The sequence below is a fragment of the Pan troglodytes genome, chromosome 2, assembly GCF_028858775.2.
Source record: "Pan troglodytes isolate AG18354 chromosome 2, NHGRI_mPanTro3-v2.0_pri, whole genome shotgun sequence".
Classification (NCBI taxonomy): Eukaryota; Metazoa; Chordata; class Mammalia; order Primates; family Hominidae; genus Pan; species Pan troglodytes.
Window position 1 is genome coordinate 180,044,576 of NC_086015.1, and position 16,058 is coordinate 180,060,633.

The 16,058-nt window shown below is 37.9% G+C and overlaps 1 long non-coding RNA gene across 1 annotated transcript in view; it reads right to left on the reverse strand.

The window, feature by feature from the left end:
- Positions 1–3,058: 3,058 nt before the first annotated feature.
- Positions 3,059–16,058, reverse strand: part of LOC134809532 (uncharacterized) — a 63,562-nt gene continuing 50,562 nt past the window's right edge. Inside the window, exon 3 of the long non-coding RNA XR_010155465.1 lies at positions 3,059–3,122. This is a non-coding gene — a long non-coding RNA (uncharacterized LOC134809532). The remainder of the gene's footprint in view (positions 3,123–16,058) is intronic.

Below are 16,058 nucleotides of genomic sequence, written 5' to 3' on the forward strand. Positions count from 1 at the left end.
TTATCACAGCCCTCCACCAACCGCGGCACCAGATGCCAAAGGCTTCCCACAGGCTTGAGCCTGGAGCTGCACTCCTCTCAAGCAAATCCCGCTGAACTCACGGTACTTGGAGGTCAAGAAACCTTTTCCTATATTGATTTAATCTTGTCACCTGAAACACCTGAGGTCAAGCAAATTCACCACGCTGGTTCCCGGGGGCAGTTAAGGGATCATAGAAGAACAATCTGTGCTTTTTTATGTGTTACAGAATGCCTTGAGCTACCTGCTCAATGTATTTGATGGCTGAAAAATTTGCATGTGTCATATGGCTTCTTAAAGTGAACTCTCTGCTTTGAACTCACAGGGGTTCTAGAAATCCAATGTATTAATCTTGCAAACTTTTTATTAGAAACAAATAACATTTGTTACTTAAAACAATGAAAAGATAGTCGCGGGCTCATTGCCACTTGTTATGTCTTGAGACCACACCCTGGCCCCCATGTCTATCCACACAACAGAGTATGCAGTGTGGTGTTATAGAAAAGGTAATATATGTAAACATGAATTGATGCTCTACACCTTGCTAGATATGTAAACTTGGCTCAGTACTCAACCTCCTACATTGTTCTCTTACCTGCATCTTATCTCATCTGCCTCCAAGAATTGTTATGGGGATTGAATGAGATAATATAAAGTACCTAGCATAGGCCATGGTACAAAAAAGTATAAACACCATTTTCCTTTATTCTCCCATTAATATTAATGTTTGGTCTGAGTGTTGAATAAATTTAAGTTTCTTGACTAGTATCAAAACATATTTAGAGTAATATCAGGAAAGGACACTCACCCCTAGAGCTGAAATTCCCATAATTCTCTTTGTACATATTCTTTAACCAACCCATTCATTACACAAATTCTCCCAAACCTTTGTCTTTAGCTTTGTCTTCTCACATGCCTACTCATCTCTACTTATGTTTGCCACCATACCTCAAACCATTCCACAAGCCAAATGGATTTCAAAATGAATGTATTTGTGAGGGAAGTTTAATGTAACTGTGAAGATTATGATGTCTACAGTTAAATTATGACTATACTGTAAGATTATACATATATAAAGACTATGGGTTTTCAGTGAAAATTCTATAGCTGGTCAGATGGAATAACTGAGAAAAGGAAGAAATGGAATACTCTTTGGGGTTTATTGAGGGTCTGTTACCAAACTCCTGCCAATTAAATGTCAGAGAACTTATCTATCAGGCCACAACCAGAACTTAGAAAGCTACAGGTAATCTGGATACTTGTGCCCAAAAAGGAACTTTGAGTTTGAAAGAATAAGTAATATTCTAGGGAGACAGGATGGCAGTCAGAGGCCACCTGAATATGAATCAGGCAAAAGGCTAGGATGAAAAGAAGGCAGGCAAGATCTCTATTAAGTTATAAGGCAAGATCTCTTTTAAGACCTTTGGGGTTAAAACATACTTATCTGTGGATTGGATTACTGGAAAATTGGCCACTTTGAAGTCAAGAAAACTGAAAACAGCTTCACAGAATGCTAAAAATTCAGGCATGAAAAACAAGTGTTAACTAATCATTCAAAACTTGGATAACTGCTATAATATCCCAAGAAATGATGCCTCTATTTTGGAACATCTCCAGTGACTTAAAAAAAATTCACACATTCCATTTTAGATGGTTCTGACCATTAGAAAATTCTTCTATATCTTGAGCCAAAATCTGTCTCTCTGAAAGTTCTATTACTGGTTACAGCGCTAGCACTCAAGTTTATATAGAAAGTCTAATTTTACATTCACATGGCAGGCCTTCAAATGTCAGAAGGTGGTTATCACATTCTCATTTTCAGACTATTTATTCCCAGTACTTTTAACAGATTGTTTACATGGCATGGCTTACCCATATTGGTTATTCTTTTTTATATCTCTTGGCCACTGAATTTGGCTTTAGCCTTTTAAAGTGGACCACTGGGACAGGAAAGGAACAGAACTATAAACACTCTCTTTCTAGACACCTATGTGTATTCATACAACTTCAAGGCACATTTTCTTTTCTTTGAAAGCCTCATTACATCATTGGTCAATTGTATGCTTAATGTCAATTCAAACTTTCTGTCTCTTAGAGCAAAATTTCTGGATACAAAAAAGGGACCATATATCCATCCTTATTAAATTTCAGCATAATGAATTCAATTCATTCTCCAGCTAGTAAAGATTTTTTGTTAATTATTTTATTATTCACAACTTGAATGGGCAGACTTCCTATATTTTCTTTCAAGTCATTGGCAAAAATATCAAAAAACTACAAGGCTAAAAAAACTTCCTTTCAATTGAACAGGAATCCATGTTTTCAATCAAATATTGGAGTCAAACCTGTATGTCTCCATCTTTTCACAAATTAGGGAGACCTTATCAAATTCCTTGATTAAGTTTAGATACATAATATCATTTTGCCTGCATTTCCTTAATAAGTCCAGAAATCCTACCCAAGATAGAAATGAGGTAACTATAGTATGAATGTATGTCAATCCTTTCCATGTTTCAATCATCATTTTCCACTTTTGGTAAATCACAAATCTGTTTAATAAGTCACTTTTGCTGGTATTGTGGTTATGTATGAAAATATTCTTTTTATTTTTTATATGAATACTGACATATGTAGGGGTAAAGTTACATAACTGAGATTGTGTTAAAATTACTAACAAAGAGGGGAGGAGAGTTTCCCCTCAATGAACAATAATTATGGCTAAGTATTGACAGAATTGGGCATTTTGTTTGCAGACATCACCCTTCTCTTACAAAATTTTTTGATAATTGCTTGACTTTTGTCCCCCACATCTTGCCCAGTCTCCACAATTTCTCTGCAATAACAAATAGCCATTCAATTAATTCATTTGAAACTTCTGAGTAACCTAAGATGTCATTCATAAGATTTGAAATCTGAACTGCTAATGCTCCCTCATCTTTTTTGTTTTGAGTTTGCATTCTTCATTTCAATGTTTGCCCCACTCTTGTTAATATGAAGATCAATTTTAACAAAGATGATACAAGGAAATTTATAGGGTAACTTACAAAACTGTATCTTCTTCCCGGCTGCTGTTACTCTGCCTCTTCCTCGATCTGTTTCTTGTTCTGAATATAATGAAGAAATCCTATTTTATTGTCAGTGGCACTTTTCACAAACTTGAGTACCCTTCAACTTTATGGACATTATTCTTACACATGTGGACCACTCTAGGATTTTTTATCATTAATTTGTACTTTTTAAATCACATATCTCTCAAAACTCTGAGTTCACAATTCCCACTAATTTTTATTTTTTAAGAGACAGGTTCTTGCTATGTTGCTTAAGCTGGCCTCAGGGGATGGATACTCCCACATCAGCCTCCTGAGTAGCTGGGTGTGCACCACTGTGCCAGCAAAATTTACCCCTAATTTTTATGAGACAAATGGTTTACAGTATGCAGAATCAAAATGGCATTTCGAACAACATCCCAAAGCTGTTGACATCTTCCCTTTAATGTAGAATGCCATGAAATCATGCCTATGTTTTCCTTGATATTTTCTACATTGACCCTCTTGAAGTCTGTAGCACATGGTCAACCATACCAGGCTTCCCCTCAATGAATATGATGAACTCTAAAATATTATAGTGACTTTCCCCAAAGCTTCTGTTCCTCTCACTTTGCCAATAAATGTATCCTATATTTCAGAGTCAGACCAAAAGGAACTGTTTCCCTAATGGCCTATCTTTCAGGAGATTGTTTACAGCTTGTCAAAGAATGTCATGAGCTTACACACACTCAAATTTTTTGCAGGTTGAGATTCTAGGAGATGTCTTAATTGAAATTCCTCAATCATGACTTTGGCCTGGCACAGGGTCATCTTTCAGATCTGTGTCAAAAGTATATCATCTCTTTCTTCCTTCTGGCCAGAAAGCTTGGAGAACACTCTCCCAACAATTTCAGATTTCTGTTTCTATTTTCCTCAGCTATAATCTCACATCATGAGTTTCTACACTAGTTTATGGCCCCTTGATACATAAATATAACTATTTCTCTAATTTATTTTCAAAAATGTCTGCCCTCTTTAAAGAGATACCATCACCATCTTTTAATTTTGAATCACATCTCAATTAATCTCAATGATAACTATGAATGTATACAAACCTCTTGCCATAAATTAAAATCGCTCAATATCTTGTTAATTTCTAATGTTCTACAGTGGTATATGTGTTGGAGGCTATAATTTTGGCTTTTGGTACCATTACTGATTTTCCATGTAAATCATAAGCATCTCCTACATTCCCTCCTACTATTTGCATTCTGCAAAATCATGCTCTACACCAGTGTATTTTATTACTTATCTTCTTCCCGTGTATATTCAGTTTAAATTTCACTCAAATAATTTTGAACTGTGTTCCTACCCTAGCCAAAATCCTATCATTCTGGAGTCTTAAGTTATAGCTCAAAAATCTAAATTCTATTTCAAATGCAACATCCACTGAACACCAACATTTTCCTCGTTCATGTATTTTTTCAACAGACATCTGTTGAGAAACACTTTGTACAATGTGGTCTGGTAAGGATTAGAATAGTAAAAAGAGACAATTTCCCCACCCTCTAATGGGTGGATTCAAGTAAGCAAATGTAATTTTAATATGTATCTAAGCTTTCATCCTAAGGCAATAAGTTTACCCAAGTTATTCCGTTTCTTATAAGACTTCTATACCATTGTTGCCATGAATCTTCTCTGATAAACACAGTCAACCTCTCATGAATCAACAAAATGAGATAATGATCAGTGTGATTTGATAGATTTGTGACAACTCTGTCAGTTCTCACGTACCTGTTCTAGGAAAACAGAACACCATCCAATTTACTATATTAAATCTACCTAAAACTAACTCCGTACAGCTAACTCTGTAGCCTGAAAAAGAAGATACAAAACAACATTAAGCATCTCCTTCCTTGACCTTGTAACAGGCTTATCTATATAAACTAGGACTTAGTAATTGTGCCACTTGATCTGTGGAATATGAGCTGCTACCATTTCTTCATAAGATCCAAATTCCCCTTTTCTGGGAAGGGTCCCATACACATAATATAACTCAAGCTAAAGTAATATTCCCTACTTTCTCCAGTGTCAGAATCTTCCACTTGCTAGTAGTATTTATCTTTCACTCTTTATTAAAACTTTCTTTTGTTCTCCCTTTAGTCTTTATTTCTTCCCTTCTGACTAGAAATCACTCATCATCTCTAACCGGTAAGAGTTTAGAAAGCCTTGAGCCTCTATGTGTCCTCCTTTGTAGGAACATCAACTTTTTAAGGGAAGGAAAAATTCTTATTCATCTTGATGCAGTCTCTTATCTAGATGATGTTGACACAGGCCTGAGGCCTGGCAGCTCATAGGTGACAGGTAAACATCTACTGAGGTGACCTAGGAAGAGAATTGACAGCTCACATAATTGGTCAGAGCCTCTGGCAGGAAGACAAACATCTTGCAGGCTCAGAAGTGTACACATTGTAGATTTTTACAGGAAATAAAGACCTTCATAGATTCCCTTAGGAAATATTTCTTAAACTCCTGTAACTCACTGCCTACAGGCTTCTTTGAATACTGCCTTGAAGGAAGCCAAAAATATGTCCCCTTTCCTCTATCTCTGCCATCTTCTGTTCAAAGCTTGGTACTTAATGACTTCAGTCCTCGTCAGTTCAAACATACTCTAATCTTTTTAAGTAATATTAATTACAAAAAAAAAGTACATCTACAAAACACTTTCTCAGCCACTTCCTTTTTCCTCTTTTCTCTGTTTGCTCTGGACTTCTCAGAGTTAGTAGGATAGAATGTCTCCCCACAGCTTTAGAAAGACTTTAAACATAATTGACTGCATGGTATTTCTGTAAAAATATAAGCAGGGGGTAGGGAATGGATAGGTATATTATTTATGAGTAGGTTTAACATGAGCTCTGCAGCTCCTTTTCTTGGTTGTGCACTCATCTGAACCCAGATAATGGAGGTGAGGGCCACTAAAGGAAAGATGCTGCCTGGTACACTTCCATTGCAAGGCTGCTTGAAAAATTAGAATATCATGTCAAATACCCATTTCTAAGAATGCCTTCGGATAGCTCAAACATTGTGCAAATTAGCAAGCAGGGGAAGAATTAGATTAAAATTTAATATTTAGATTCCCCCATGTCCTTTAAACATAACAGTAGAGTGGTTCCCCTCTGTTCTATTTGCAGAAAAAGTCATAGACATTTTGCAAACTAAGGCATTAAGTGAGACAGTTCAAAATCCTAAAATTTGCCCTAGGGAACTTCTCCATTTAAAATGACAGTAGAATCTCCATGTACCTATATAATAAACAGAGTAGAATCTATTGAGAATACTAGAAAGCTTGCAATTTGCAATGCTTCCAGAAAATCAAAAAAAAATAGAAAATGCAAGTTAATTAAATCAAGTAAAACTGTTCAGAATCCCCAGTAATAGTCACGAAGCAAAATAAATACCTTAGGTTTCCAGGTACATATTATGTACCCTTTTTTCATTTTTTATAATATTCCCAAAATGTCATCAAAGTAATTTACTCCATTTATCATAGGTTACAAGGTTTGACCTATAGCTTCCAGCAGCATAAACAAAATGCTGCAATATAGAGAAAAATTATTCATAAGACTTTCTCCAGTCATTCCAAATGAATTATCCCTTGATAATCCATTTGAGGTGGAGGAAATGATCCAAGGGAATGTTCAAGTTACAAAAATGTTCAACATACCAATGGAATAAAAAATTTAGGGTCCCAAAGGAAACCCGGGAAGGAAGGCACACAAAACAGTAAGGCTGGGTCCTGCATGGATTCCATGAGTGAACAAAAAGGAAAAGGAGACACGATCCCTCTTCCCATCTGATTAGTTTACTAGAGCTACCATAAAAAGATACCACTGACTGGGTGGCTTAAACAACAGAAATTTATTTTCTCAAAATTCTGGAGGCTAGAAGTCCAAGATCAAAGAGTTGGCAGTAAGGCCTCTCTTCTTGGCTTATAGATGGCTATTTTCTCACTATGTCCTCACATGGTCTTCTCTGTGTGTCTGTGTCCTAGTCTGCTCTTCTTGTAAAGGTACCAGTCATATTGGATTAGGATCCACCCTAGTGACTTTATTTTAACTACCTCTTTAAATACCCTACCTCCAAATATGATCTCATTCTCAGGTACCAAGGGTTAGGACTTCAACTTATGAATTTTGGGGAAGACACAATTCAGCCCATGATTACATCCTCCAGCAATGAAGAAGGGAAGACAATTACGAAGAAAAATGCCTTATAAGGATTTCAGTTGTTTGCTATGGGATTGAGCTAACCAAAGGAATCAGATTTCAATCAGACTCACGTAAATCAGAGATCTCACCAGCATTGTGATTTACTGGTAATTTTAAGGATACAAGCAATCAAAAGGAACAAAAGGTGGAATAAATATATATTCTCTGCGTATAATATCTCTGTGTGTATATATATGTATATATGTATACATACACACACACACAGATATTTCACTACAATTATATTTAAGGTTTACCCCACTGAAAAGTTTATCTTATTGTGTACACCTATTGAGTATTATATCCAACACCTCCTTTTCTGGTAACTTCTTTCCTCTTTCCCAGCCATTCACATGATAACCGCAGTGGCAAACTCTCCTTCACCTCACCCCTCAGAATCTCTTCACTAGATTTCAGCCCTCCAGTTAATTTACCTAGTCTAGAAGCAGATACCTTATCCTAGCTGCTGTAGAAACCACTTTCCTGAGAAAGTCATTCCAGCTTGAGTCTTTGAAGCTCTCTTGAACTCAACAGTTGTGAGCAGTCACTCTTTTGCCATACGCATATAAAATCAGTTATATAGAAAGAGAAAAGACTTAATCAGATCCACTGAGTGAAGCAGAAGTGAGAAAAAGAGAAACAGCCTTAATTGCATGCCAATCCCTGCTTCTAGGGTATCCTGGGCACTGTCAGCCCTTGGGTCCTGTGTGACAACTGTGACTATATCCTAAAAATAAGTGCCTTCTCTTAGAAATATATTTTTTATTGCCTTCAACCAAAAGAATTCTAATATGTAACTATAGACCTATATTTAAATTCTGGCATGGTCACTTAATGAGCGTTTGATCTTATATTATTTGTTCTCTCCAAATTGAAGTTTCTTTATTTATAAAATACAGACAATACAATTTAACTTACAAGTTAGTTGTATAGATTAAATATTAAAATATAAACTATAGGATACACTTTATAAATGGCAAATATTTATATATGACCGACGCCTCCAACTGCCATTCTTAGGATCCACTGCAGTGTTCGTGCCAAGGCCGTACTTCCCCCAGGTGCTCCCAGCCAATGAAAGCCTGATGGGGGCCACTGGAGCTGGCCCATTACTGTCTAAAGCAGGACTCTTCTAGTGGGAAGTGTTTGCTCAAGGACTTCCTGTCAGCCCACTCAAAAGTTTCTCAGAAATACACTGCAGTCTGAGACTCCTCCTACCCAGTCTGTCCTTTCCTCGCATGTTTCACAAGTCCAAACCCTGAAGCACTGTCTAAAGGCTCTACCAAACAAATCTTGTTCCCTCCCAAATACCCACTGCTGACATGTCCCCAAAAAAATCTCATTCATATATAATTTCACTTTAATATTTTCTTCTCAAAGGACCTGAAGTGACACAATGACAATTTACACGCAGTATTTAAACTACCAATAAAGAACTACTATTGTTGTAAATACACAGCACATTCTACACCATAGTGGCCATTCCACCACTGAGTGGCTCTCAATCTCTGACTGAACCCAGACATGATCTCACACATTTAAAACCCATATTAACCATAAATTGACCGGACTGGCATATTTACAGGTAGATCTGACATTAACTTCCAATCACTACTAAGAAAAACATCTGTGCCTTGGTTCCTTCCAGCATCTTTTCAGCTTTCCTTGTTACATGAATTTGCCTTTCACTAAACCCCACCTTTGTCCCAGGCTGTTATAAACCCCAAACTAGTCTGTCCTAAATCAGTACAGTACAATTATTAAAGCTTATAGAATGTTTTGACTTTAATTTTAAACAACATCTGGATTGTAGACTCTGGTTCAACTTCTCTTAATGTCCCACTAAAAATATACATGAAATTAAAAGAAAAAAAAAATACCTACATGGAAAACCTAAGAATGTCAGTCAAATTACTGCTCATCTGAAAAATACTTGCACAAGCTGCATGACTTAAAGAGTAAAATTCAGAACCAAAACCCATGGGAAAATACAAGATTTGATACTGACCCAGAGTATATCGAACGCTCTTGACAAAGACAGGAAAACACTATCTGCCTGCCTGGTAACTCAAGGTCCCAGAGTACAAATCAGTCGCAAGCAATCCCATGAGTAATGCTTTTGAGGTGGCCAGTACACTTGCTTCCCCATCTTTAGTTAATATTTCTCTTTCTACCTTCATACAGACAGCACAATTCAGAAATCAACACGTACTGTCATATAGATATATGATGCTATATTGTGTATTGGGGAATAAAAACCAGCACATAAAGTTAAGAAATAGGAGGAGAGATAGGAAGAGCCATATTAGCAGTGACTAGCAGGACTTACAGCTTTTCATATACTACCTTGCTTCAAATTGCCCTAAGTCAGGTACTGAGAGTAGGAGAGCCTCCCTCAACCAGAATAACTGCGTGAGTTAAAGGTCTACTAATAATATACATGGAACTAGAATTTAGCACAGCAGTCTACCTGCCAGTCATAGATTTCAGAATGGTATTTAACAAGACCCAGTTGGACCTATGGTGGGGACAAGACAGATACATCTTCTCTGTTGGCAAATACTGAGCCTGGGAGAGTTTCTTTTCATTCACACATAAGGATACACAAATCCATAAGATCCGCAGAAACAAAATAGTAGAGATTAATGGAACACCACCCCGAACACACAAAAGAAATGCATACCTCTGAAAATGACACATTAGAAAAACCAAAGCAAAATTGAAAAGACTATTGACATTTTGAATGGAATATCAAAATACATGCATAGTATGAAAAGTAGAGGAAAGACATTACAGTTAATTCATTTGAGAGAAAAATACAACTGCAATAGATAATGAAGGAGTCTATAAATATATAAAAATACAAAATCAAAATTAAACGTGATTTAAAAATAAAGAACAAATTTACATGGCAGAATATAAAATTGATGTCACAGAGAACAAACCAAAGAGGCTATTCCAATGTATACAGGCATATGACAGATAAAAATAAAAATAAAGAACATAAAACTTGCAGAGGACAGAAGACATGAGATCAAAAGAAACAAAATAAGTAATCAAAGATATCAAAGAAAAACATATGTAAACTGCTGAGAGGAAATCATCTCCTACATACATTCTGGAGGGGAAAAATGGTGAATTATAAAGACAAACTAGAGGGGAAATATCATGGAGGCCTCAGAATTCTTATCTGAAAAATAATAGTGCTTGATAATATTATTAAAACTACAGGATTTAGGGGAGGCCATTGTAACTTAAAAAACATATAACCATAATTATTTTGTGTGTATGAAGGTATAAGAAAGATATTCAAAAAGTTTTTATGAGTCATTAAGAAAAATTTTTTTTAATGAGCAAGGAATACAAAGAAAAGCTCAAAGGGAGATTCCAAGATGGCCAAATAGGAAGAGCTCCAGTCAGCAGCTCTCAGTGTGAGCAACACAGAAGTCAGGTGATTTCTGTATTTTCAACTGGGGTACTGGGTTCATCTCACTGGGGCTTGTTGGACAGTGGGTACAACCCACGGAGTGTGACCCGAAGCAGGGTGGGGCATCGCCTCACCCGGGAAGTGCAAGGGTCCAGAATTCCCTTTCCTAGCCAAGGGAAGCCATGACAGAAGGTACCTGGACAACTGGGACACTCCCACCCTAATACTGTGCTTTTCCAACAGTCTTAGCAAATGGCACACCAGGAGATTATATCCTGCTCCTGGCTTGAAGGGTCCCATGCCCACGGAGCCTCGCTCACTTCTAACACAGCAGTCTGAGATCGAACTGCAAGGTGGCAGCCAGGCTGGGGGAGGGGCGTTCACCATTGCTGAGGCTTGAATAGGTAAACAAAGCAGCCAGGAAGCTCGAACTGGGTGGAGCCCACTGCAGCTCAAGGAGCCCTCCCTGCATCTGTAGGCTCCACCTCTGGGGGCAGGGCATAGCTGAATAAAAGGCAGCAGAAACTTCTGCAGACTTAAATGCCTCATCTGACAGCTTTGAAGAGAGTAGTGGTTCTCCCAGCACAGAGTTTGAGATCTGAGAACGGACAGACTGCCTCCTCAAGTGGGTCCCTGACCCCTGAGTAGCGTAACTGGGAGACACCTCCCACTAGGGGCCAACTGACACCTCATACAGCCAGATGCCCCTCTGAGACGAAGCATGCAGAGGAAGGATCAGGCAACAACATTTGCCGTTCTGCAATATTTGCTGTTCTGCAGCCTCTGCGGGTGATACCCAGGCAAACAGGGTCTGGAGTGGACCTCCAGCAAACCCCAACAGATCTGCAGCTGAGGGTCCTGACTGTTAGGAGGAAAACTAACAAACAGAAAGGACATCCACACCAAAACCCCATCTGTACATCACCATCACCAAAGACCAAAGGTAGATAAAACCACAAAGATGGGGAGAAACCAGAGAAGAAAAGCTGAAAATTTGAAAAATCAGAGCTCCTCTTCTCCTCCAAAGGAATGCAGCTCCTCACCAGCAACAGAACAAAGCTGGAAGGAGAATGACTTTGACGAGTTGAGAGAAGAAGGCTTCAGACGATTAGTAATAACAAACTTCTCCGTGCTAAAGGACGATGTACGAACCCATCACAAAGAAGCTAAAAACCTTGAAGAAAGATTAGACGAATGGCTAACTAGAATAAACAGCGTAGAGAAGCCCTTAAATGACCTGATGGAGCTGAAAACCATGGCACGAGAACTGCATGATGCATGCACAAGCTTCAGTAGCCCATTCGATCAAGTGGAAGAAAGGGTATCAGTGATTGAAGATCAAATGAATGAAATGAAGCGAGAAGAGAAGTTTAGAGAAAAAAGAGTAAAAAGAAATGAACAAAGCCTCCAAGAAATATGGGACTATGTGAAAAGACCAAATCTACATCTGATTGGTGTACCTGAAAGTGACGGGGCGAATGGAACCAAGCTGGAAAACACTCTTCAGGATATTATCCAGGAGAATTTCCCCAACCTAGCAAGGCCAGCCAGCATTCAAATTCAGCAAATACAGAGAATGCCACAAAGATACTCCTCAAGAAGAGCAACTCCAAGATACATAATTTTCAGATTCACCAAAGTTGAAATGAAGGAAAAAATGTCAAGGGCAGCCAGAGAGAAAGGTCAGGTTACCTGAAAAGGGAAGCCTATCAGACCTACAGTGGATCTCTCAGCAGAAATTCTACAAGCCAGCAGAGAGTGGGGGCCAATATTCAACATTCTTAAAGAAAAGAATTTTCAACCCAGAATTTAATATCCACCCAAACTAAGCTTCATAAGTGAAGGAGAAATAAAATCCTTTACAGACAAGCAAATGCTGAGAGATTTTGTCACCACCAGGCCTGCCTCACAAGAGCTCCTGAAGGAAGCACTAAACATGGAAAGGAACAACCGGTATGAGCAACTGCAAAAACATGCCAAATTGTAAACACCATCGATGCTAGGAAGAAACTGCATCAACTAATGAGCAAAATAACCAGCTAACATCATAATGACAGGATGAAATTCACACATAACAATATTAACCTTCAATGTAAATGGGCTAAATGCTCCAATTAAAAGACACAGACTGGCAACCTGGATAAAGAGTCAAGACCCATCAGTGTGCTGTATTCAGGAGACCCATCTCACGTCCAGAGACACACATAGGCTCAAAATAAAGGGATGGAGGAAGATCTACCAAGCAAATGGAAAACAAAATAAAACAGGGGTTGCAATCCTAGTCTCTGATAAAACAGACTTTAAACCAACAAAGATCAAAAGAGACAAAGAAGGCCATTACATAATAGTAAAGGGATCAATTCAACAAGAAGAGCTAACTATCCTAAATATATATGCACCCAATACAGGAGCACCCAGATTCATAAAGCAAGTCCTTAGATACCTACAAAGAGACTTAGACTCCCACACAATAATAATGGGAGACTTTAACACCCCACTGTCAACATTAGACAGATCAACGAGACAGAAAGTTAATAAGGATACCCAGGAATTGAGCTCAGCTCTGCAGCAAGCAGACCTAATAGACATCTACAGAACTCTCCACCCCAAATCAAAAGAATATACATTCTTCTCAGCAACACATCACACTTATTCCAAAATTGACCATATAGTTGGAAGTAAAGCACTCCTCAACAAATGTAAAAGAACAGAAATTATAACAAACTGTCTCTCAGACCACAGTGCAATCAAACTAGAACTCAGGATTAAGAATCTCACTCAAAACCACTCAACTGCATGGAAACTGAACAACCTGCTCCTGAATTACTACTGGGTACATAACGAAATGAAGGCAGAAATAAAGATGTTCTTTGAAACCAATGAGAACAAAGACACAACATACCAGAATCTCTGGGACACATTTAAAGCAGTGTGTAGAGGGAAATTTATAGCACTAAATGCCTGCAAGAGAAAGCAGGAAAGATCTAAAATTGACACCCTAACATCACAATTAAAAGAACTAGAGAAGCAAGAGCAACACATTCAAAAGCTAGCAGAAGGCAAGAAATAACTAAGATCAGAGCAGAACTGAAGGAGCTAGAGACACAAAAAACCCTTCAAAAAAATCAATGAATCCAGGAGCTGGTTTTTGGAAAAGATCCACAAAATTGGTAGACCACTAGCAAGACTAATAAAGAAGAAAAGAGAGAAGAATCAAATAAATGCAATAAAAAATGATAAAGGGGATATCACCACCAATCCCACAGAAATACAAACTACCATCAGAGAATACTATAAACACCTCTACGCAAATAAACTAGAAAATCTAAAAGAAATGGATAAATTCCTCAACACATACATCCTCCCAAAACTAAACCAGGAAGAAGTTGAATCCCTGAATAGACCAATAATAGGCTCTGAAATTGAGGCAATAATTAATAGCCTACCAACTAAAAAAAGTCCAGGACCAGATGGATTCACAGCCGAATTCTACCAGAGGTACAAAGAGGAGCTGGTACCATTCCTTCTGAAACTATTCCAATCAATAGAAAAAGAGTGAATCCTCCGTAACTCATTTTATGAGGCCAGCATCATCAAGATACTAAAGCCTGGCAGAGACACAACAAAAAAAGAGAATTTTAGACCAACATCCCTGGTGAACATTGATGCAAAAATCCTCAGTAAAATACTGGCAAACCTAATCCAGCAGCACATCAAAAAGCTTATCCACCAAGATCAAGTTGGCTTCATCCCTGGGATGCAAGGCTGGTTCAACATAAGCAAATCAATAAACTTAATCCATCATATAAACAGAACCAAAGACAAAAATAACATGATTATCTCAATTGATGCAGAAAAGGCCTTTGACAAAATTCAACAGCCCTTCATGCTAAAAACTCTCAATAAACTAGGTACTGATGGGACATATCTCAAAACAATAAGAGCTACTTATGACAAACCCACAGCCAACATCATACTGAATGGGCAAAAACTGGAAGCATTCCCTTTGAAAACTGGCACAAGACAGGGATGCCCTCTCTCACCACTCCTATTCAACATAGTGTTGGAAGTTCTGGCCAGGGCAATCAGGCAGGACAAAGAAATAAAGGGTATTCAATTAGGAAAAGAGGAAGTCAAATTGTCCCTGTTTGCAGATGACATGATTGTATATTTAGAAAACCCCATCATCTCAGCCCAAAATCTCCTTAAGCTGATAAGCAACTTCAGCAAAGTCTCAGGATACAAAATCAATGTACAAAAATCACAAGCATTCTTATACACCAATAACAGACAGAGAGCCAAATCATGAGTGAACTCCCATTCACAATTGCTTCAAAGAGAATAAAATACCTGGGAATCCAACATACAAGGGATGTGAAAGACCTCTTCAAGGAGAACTACAAACCACTGCTCAAGGAAATAAAAGAGGACACAAACAAATCAAAGAACATTCCATGCTCATGGATAGGAAGAATCAACATCGTGAAAATGGCCATACTGCCCAAGGTAATTTATAGATTCAATGCCATCCCCATCAAGCTACAAATGCCTTTCTTCACAGAATTGGAAAAAACTACTTTAAAACTCATATGGAACCTATAAAGAGCCTGCATTGCCAAGACAATCCTAAGCCAAAAGAAAAAAGTTGGAGGCATCACGCTACCTGACTTCAAACTATACTACAAGGCTACAGTAACCAAAACAGCATGGTACTGGTATCAAAACAGAGATAGAGACCAATGGAACAGAACAGAGCCCTCAGAAATAATATCACACACCTACAACCATCTGATCTTTGACAAACCTCACAAAAACACAAAATGGGGAAAGGATTCCCTATTTAATAAATGGTGCTGGGAAAACTGGCTAGCCATATGTAGAAAGCTGAAACTGGATCCCTTCCTTACACCTTATATAAAAATTAATTCAAGATGGATTAAAGACTTAAATGTTAGACCTAAAACCATAAAAACCCTAGAAGAAAACCTAGGCATTACCATTCAGGACATAGGCATGGGCAAGGACTTCATGACTGAAACACCAAAAGCAATGGTAACAAAAGCCAAAATTGACAAATGGGATCTAATTAAACTCAAAAGCTTCTGCACAGCAAAAGAAACTACCATCAGAGTGAAAAGGCAACCTACAAAATGGGAGAAAATTTTTACAATCTACCCATCTGACAAAGGGCTAGTATCTAGAATCTACAAAGAACTTAAGCAAATTTATAAGAAAAAAATCAAACAACCCCATCAAAAAGTGGGCGAAGGATAAGAACAGACACTTCTCAAAAGAAGATATTTATGCAGCTAACAGATA